The sequence below is a fragment of the Rhinolophus sinicus genome, linkage group LG02, assembly GCF_036562045.2.
Source record: "Rhinolophus sinicus isolate RSC01 linkage group LG02, ASM3656204v1, whole genome shotgun sequence".
Taxonomy (NCBI): domain Eukaryota; kingdom Metazoa; phylum Chordata; class Mammalia; order Chiroptera; family Rhinolophidae; genus Rhinolophus; species Rhinolophus sinicus.
This window is the reverse complement of record NC_133752.1, coordinates 76,524,404-76,532,171: the sequence shown is the minus strand read 5'-3', so window position 1 is coordinate 76,532,171 and position 7,768 is coordinate 76,524,404.

The window sequence follows — 7,768 nt, the reverse complement described above, 5'->3', positions numbered from 1 at the left end:
GAACGGATCCTAGAAAAAGTGCTACATAACTCATTGCTGAATATCACTATGGTCAACTTCGATGTACTCCCCTTGGGAAGCTATGCACCAATGCCAGCACCTAGTCCACCCTTCAAAGCAATTTTGGAACTTTTTTTCTGGAATGGCCATCAGAGCTGTCATCATACTACACTTGATGTCCTGAATGTCATCAAAATGTCTCCCTGTCAATATTTATTTTATCTTCAGGTAAAGAAAGAAGTCATTGGGGGCCAGATTAGGTGAGTAGGGAGGGTGTTCCAATAGAGTTATTTGTTTACTGGCTAAAAACTACCCCAAAGACAGTGCCGTGTGAGCTGGTGCATTGTCATGATGCAAGAGCCATTAATTGTTGGAGAAAAGTTTCGGTCGTGTAACTTTTTCATGTAGCCTTTTCAGCACTTCCAAATAGTAAACTTGGTTAACTGTTTGTCCCATTGGTACAAATTCATAATGAATAATCCCTCTGATATCAAAAAAGGTTAGGAACATCATTACAACAAGTTCGCAAACTTAATTGTCAGACTTCGTGTGTGTGTGTGTGTGTGTGTGTGTGTGTGTGTGTGTGTGTGTACAGAGGGTGCCAAAAAAATGCATACACATTTTAAGAAAGGAAAAAATTGTATTAAAATTGTAATACTCAATATAGACTGATAACAAGAGATGAATACAAGTCACATTTGATTTCTGCAATTACAAGAGGTGTTTAAAGAAGTTACCATCAGTGTAATTTTAATGCAGTTTTTTTCCTTTCTTAAAATGTGTATACTTTTTTTTTGGCACCCTTTGCATACACACACACACACACACACACACACTTTGCATTCCCTCTTGACACTGTCTCTTCTCCTCTCCATAACCAGCTCCTCCACTTGCATGACCGTTGTTTTCTTCTTGACCTGTTATTCATAGCAGTACATAAACATGTTTCAATATCTCGTATCTTAAAAAATCCTTTGATTCAACATTACTCTCCAATTATGGCTCATTTCTCTGTAGCAAAAATCATTGAAAGAGTTGTCTATTGTCTCTGCCTCCACTTTATTATCACCCATTCTTTTTCATACATTCAGTCAAGATTTCATCACCCTATTCACCAAGAACAGCTTTATCAAGTCAGCAGCAAGGTCCCTGTCTTACTAAATCCATGGTCAATTCTTAGTCATTCATTTTATTTGAACTCTCCTCACTGCTTTCTTCTGGCCCCCGTGTTGAAGCACTTCTTCACTAGGCTTCGGGAGCATCATACATCCTTTGTTTTTTGTTTTTGTTTTATTTTTATTTTTTCCCTATCTCACTGGTGGCTCCTTCTCAGTCACCTTGGCTGACGTTTCTTCCTCTCAATGTCAAATCTCTTCTCAACCTATGCTCACTTGCTAGATGAGCTCATTAAATTGCACAGCTTTAAAAATCTAATGACTCCCAAATTTCCATCTCCCATCTAACACTCTAAAATGAGCTCCTAACACACACACACACACACACACACACACACACACACACATATATGAATATATATATATATATATATATATATATATATATATATATATTCAGCTTATATACTTATTCCTTCCATTTAATTTAAAATATAATATTGTCAAAAAAGAATATCTGAAACCAAACCTTTCCATCCGGTTCCTCCTCCAAACTGCCTCATCTTTATAACAGGAACCACAGATCACCAAGTTGCTCAGCATAAAAACTAGTAGTCTATCTTCCTCACACTTTTACTTTCTCACCCAACATCTGATCCATGAGAAAGTCCTACTGACTCTATAATCAAAACGTGTCTCATATTCGACCATGCCTCCTGCGCTCCTGCGCTCCAACACTACGGCAAGCCACTATCAGCGGTTGCCTAACTGAAGCAGTCTCCTAACTGGCTTCCTGCTTCCAAGCTTTCTCCCCAGTGGGCTTCTTCTATCCACAGCAGCCTTTGTGATCTTTTTAAAACGTAAATAAGTTGTATCATTCCATCCTCAAGACCCTTTCATGTCTCTCATTCCGATTGACAATGAAACTCAACTTCCTTTCCATAGCTCAGAAGGCTGCTGCTCCAAGAGTAGTCCCCAGAACAACAGCATTAGCACCCTCAGGAACGATTTTAGAAATTCAGAATCTCAGGCCCTGCCCCAGGCCACCTGAACCAGAGTCTGCATTTTAACGAGGTCCCAGATGATTTGCTTTGCACACACAAGTTTGAAAAGCGCTAGCTGAGAGAAGAAGGCCTTGCTGTGTGATCTATGTTTGCCTTCCTCTCGTGTTCTTCCTTTCTGTCCCTTGCTCCCTGGTTTTATTGCTACTTCTTGACCACTGAGTTGATCCATCTCAGCATCTTTGTACCATTTAGTCTACTTGAAACAGTCTTCCCCCAAATCTTTCATATTAGGTATCTGTTTGTATCTTACCTCCTTAGAGAGGCCTTCAACGGGCTATTTTTTCTAAAACGATTTTCCTACTTTCTTTGCACTGTTTAGTCCATTACCTTATGCCCCAATAGCTCTTAAAATATCTGAAATTATGTTATTAATCTACTTTGCTTTCTATCGCTAAACATTTTGAGGCCAGGCAACCCTTGTCTATGTACAACAGTTCCTGACAAAGAATAGAAAACTAATACATATTTATCAAATGAATGAATGAATAAATTAAATAAATTGCGATTGCTTATCTATCATTGTGGTAAACAAGACAACCAAGGCTGTAACCCTGATAAAAACTACATTGGAAATAGAGGAAAAATAGACAGTAAAAAGTACATAATAAGTATGAGAAGAATGCTAAGGGAGGAATGCATAGAAAAGAAGGCAGAAGAGTAGTAACTGTTAGACGTCTGTAGTTTATAACCATTAATGGACCTGTTAATGAAACAATGAGTTTTCTTAAGTTCTTGCTCCTTCTATTAGGACTGACATGGTTTTAATAGACTCATTGTTTAAGGGAGATTAAGCAAGAACGCCATTTATTGTAGTGATTCTCTACAATGTCACTCTATTTTTTAGGGATATATTTACATTATGGACTTAAAATTTTACCTTTTAGAAAGTGCTTTTACTAGGAAAAAATTACAAGTAAAAATTGCTCTAAATTCAGGATATAGGTTGAGATTTTTCTATACATGAAATATCACATACACAAAAGGTTTGGTATTTTTTACCATAAAAATTATAACATCTGTATTAAAAAATCCACTAAATACTAAATATTTCATAACAGTAATAAATAAGAATAAATTCTATTTTATAGTCCCTAATGGAGGAATTATGAATTATCTAAGAATTAATGTAAAAATATACATGACCTCTATGAAAATAATTACAGCATATTAGAGGCACTTTATGACTATAATATGAAGATAGATATACTATACCTAGGATGAGAAAAATTGGACTTTGTGAAAGAATCTCCCCAAAATAAATGTATAGGTTTAATATAATTTCTATTAAAATTCTAGAAGTATTTTTCTTAGAAGTTGGCAAAGTGATTTTAAGGTTAATCTGAAAAAAAGAAAATATGTACCTGAAAAATTGGAAATGATCTAAAAATGTATTACAATAGGCAGTGAGTTAAATCAATTATTATTCATCTCTATGGTTGAATGCTAGGTAACTATATGAAAATATTTTGGAAGAATCAACATGAGAAAATGCATGTACTAAATTTTCATAATTTTTATATTTACCGAGGACTTACTATGGGTTGACCTAGATGCTTTACATTATTAATTCACTTAATCCTCACAATAACTCTATGAAGTGCTCTTATCATCTTCATTTTATAGATGAGGCTACTGAATGACAGAGAGACTAAAGCACTTGCCTAAAGTTGTTCAGCCAATAACCAGGATTTGAATCCAGGAAACTTGGTTTCAGAGTCCATAACCACTATATTACACTGCCTGTTACTGAATATAAAACCTTATTACATCTTCATGGCTATCAACATATCTACTATTTATTTATTCCACTTAGATTTATCCTTTCCCTTGACCTTGGCCAATACCAGAGCCAAAGAGTTTTACTCGCCAGGGAAGAATAATACAATAAGAAGATAGAAGAAGAATCTAGAATTTCTAACCAGTTTAAAGTGGTACCTACATTACTCCTGGTTCTACTTCTAAACTCTAGTTGAAATAAGCTATGCATATTCAGATCTAGTTAGCATTTGGATAGGAAAAAATCTCACAAAATATATAGCCTCTTTCCCCCATTCCAAGAATTGTGAGAATTATTTGGATTTGTATGAAATGGAGACATTTTTCTTTTTATAATAAATGGTGAAATATATTTATGGTCAGTAGGGTGTGTTACAGAACAAATGATAAAGTGAGAGGAAGCACTTTTACAGTATAGAACTAGAAATGTATCTTTTTGGCTTAATAGACCCTGGCAAACTTTTTCACTTCCCTCTTTCCTCAGATGTTTTCAACTTCTTGTATCTGAGAATGTAACATTTTTCTGCTTTACTGTCTTTTCTGGTTGGATGAAAGTTACAGGTTATGTGTGGAGGGTAAATGGCACATTTAGAGTCAAAAGATGGCCTTCATTTCTACAAGAATGATTGAGGACATGTGCTGAAAATAAAACTCCTGAATTACTTAGACTCAAGTGCCCCAGTTCACAACAGTTTAACTAGGGCAGTGACTTTTGCAACATTTGATGACAGGTGCTTTTCTACTCTGCTCTGGTTCCCAGTGAAAATGACAAATGTACGATCGCAATGACAATCTCCTGCTTCTCTTCTTTTCAGAGCACTGTAGGTTTTATTCTGTTTCAGTGACATAACCAAGGATCTATATTCAAATCAGTTTTCATTTCTGAATGAAAGTCTGGAATGATTTTAAATGGGTATTCTGGAACCCAAATTTCTGTGTGGAGGGAGAAGTTTCCCATACCACTGACAAGCAATACATGGACACCAGCAGGGCATCTGAAAATGCAACATTGATTCAGACACCATCTACCCAGAGGTAGCACCAGATTCCACAGTTGAGGCTTGAGGCAGTCCTACACATTTGTTCCATCCCACTCCCCACCCTCCAACCAGCACACTTCAGATGCCCCTTGCAAGCCCAGGTCATTAACCTGTATTTTGACCCTGACCAACTGGCTATAAATCAGAGGTTCCCATTACCCTTCCTTGGGTTCGATTAATTTGTTAGAGCAGCTCACAGAACTCAGAGAAATATTTTACTTACTGGATTACCAGTTTAGTATAAAAGGATATGATAAAAGATACAGGTGAACATCCAGATGGAAGAGATGTGTAAGGCAAGGTGTGAGGAAAGGGCACCGAGCTTCCTCGTCTGCTCCCAGTGCACCACTCTCCCCAAATCTCCACGTGTTCACCACCTGGAAGCTCTCTTAACCCAGTCCTTCTGGGTTTTTATAGAGGCTTCATTACATAGGAAGTGAAAGATTAAATCATTGGCCTTTGGCAATTGATCCAACCCCCAGCCCCTCTCTCCTCCCTGGAGGTGAATGAGGGGGTAGGACTGAAAGTTCCAACCCTCTAATTACAGGGTTGGATCTCCTGGCAACCAGCTGCTACCCTTAGTTGAGGTCTAAGGTTGCCTCATTAACATAACAAAAACACCTTTATTGTTCTCTTCAATTAGGGAATTACAAGGGTTTTAGGATCTCTGGGCCAGAAATGGGGACTAAGACCAAATATGTATTTCTTATTATAAATCACAATATCATATTTTTTTAAAGTTTAAAAAGCCAGGCCACGACGCAGAGAATCTATAATATCAATAACCAATATATATTTTCAGAAAAACATTTTTTTTATGAGATTAGGAGTCATGAGGTTTTGCATAGCTGATTAGCCACACAAAGTGGTGAAAATATTATGAGCAAGGACTTTGATGTAGAAGATAGAAAAGAAGGAAAGAAGGAAATCCTAGGTTCCAGTCCTGGCTCTGCACATAAACAGCTTAGCGACTTTGAGACCTTCTGAGTCTCATTTTCTCTCCATAAAAAATGAAGTGAATGATAAAGAGTTTGCAAAGTCCTTATGAGGACTCAAGATACTGTATATAAATTATCTAGCCCAGTGGCTGGAATATAGAAATTACTCAACAAATGAAAACTTAACACAGCTGTAATAGATCCTCTGGGAAGGGAGTATAAGAAACATATTTGCTTTTCCATCATATCATGAATAAAATTGTGGATAAAGGATAATTAAGCATGACCTTAATTGATACACATATTTAGTGAAAAACCATAATTTTGGCATAATGGTGTAATTGGTGAGGGAGATCATGGCAAGGCCAGCTAAACATTTTTTAAGGGTTACTAAGATTTTTATGAGTTTGAAAAAAGGGTCTTTGTTGAAGTTTTATTATTTGGCTAATGAACCTCCCTCTTATATCAAAAATATTCTCCATCTCCCAAAGCAGAAACCAAAACAGGCAGTTCTTTCTCTGATCCCTGGCAGCTATACTGTTGTTTAACAACTGGAATCCTGACCAAGTGATACAAGGACAGACGAGCATTTAGAAATACTCATGGAAACAGAAGACAAGATTCGAGCAGTGGTAGTGTTCGAGCAGTTTTCTGTCTTAATCTCCTCTTATAAGGACACTAGTCATATTGAATTAAGGCTCATCCGTGTGGTATTTGTAAGAAGGATATAGGATTTTCCTTAATTACCTCTTTTTTTTTAACTTTATTTACTTTAAGTGTGTTTTTCCAGGACCCATCAGCTCCAAGTCAAGTAGTTGTTTCAATCTAGCTGTGGAGGGCACAGCTCACAGTGGCCCATGTAGGGATCAAACTGGCAACTTTGTTGTTAAGAGCTCTACACTCTAATCAACTGAGCTGACCAGCTGATCCCTTAATTACCTCTTTAAAGGCCCTATCTCCAAATACAGTCCTATTCTGAAGTATTGGGATTTAGGACTTCAATACATAATCATTTTTACATTCTCACGACAAAGTTAATGCTTATTTCTATCATAGCACCTGTGATTTTCTAATCTCTTCCTCAATATGCTATAGAGGTTATTATACTTGCTAGACCAGACTTTCTCTCTGATGAGACCTCTGTTCTCTTCCTGGTCTCTTGGAGATTATGTCCTTTTCCGAAGCTTAGTCTTTTTATCTTAAGGTTGATTCTATGATCTAACCTATATCCTTCTTATAAATATCATTTCCTTTTTATAGTGACCAGAGTCAATGTCTGTTTTCTGCAATCAAGAACTCTCAAGGTATTAGTAAACAGGTGAACATTTCCTTATCTTACCATCATCAAACCTTTGGAGTGCAAATTAGGTTATCAAACAGAGACTGTTTAAATAAGTGTACTCTTCTGGCGTCCAAGAAGACATAACCAGGGTACCGTATGCGGCTCTGACGTGCAGAACACCTCGCATCTGAACTGTCACTACAGAGGGGTTATCACACAAGACAACACAAAAAATGGCATTTGAAACTGTAATTTGTGGAGGGGATGCGGTAACTAAAGTATAGTTCCCGAAATCTGGGGATAAATTAAGAAGATGGGTTTTATCTGTTCCTCCAGCAAAAACCTTCTAAGACTGCATGAGACGGTGCAGACTGTGGCATAGAGGGATGAGTCGTGCTAGAATAAAAGCAGAATCATGGAGGAACATGTTAAATATTCCTTCGTGATGGAATCCAGGGCAGGGGCAGAAGGAGTGGTGAAAAACACCAGCCAAAGGCAGAGCGGTCAGAGGGCTCTTGCACTGATCGTGTGCAAAGTCCACATAACCTCAGTC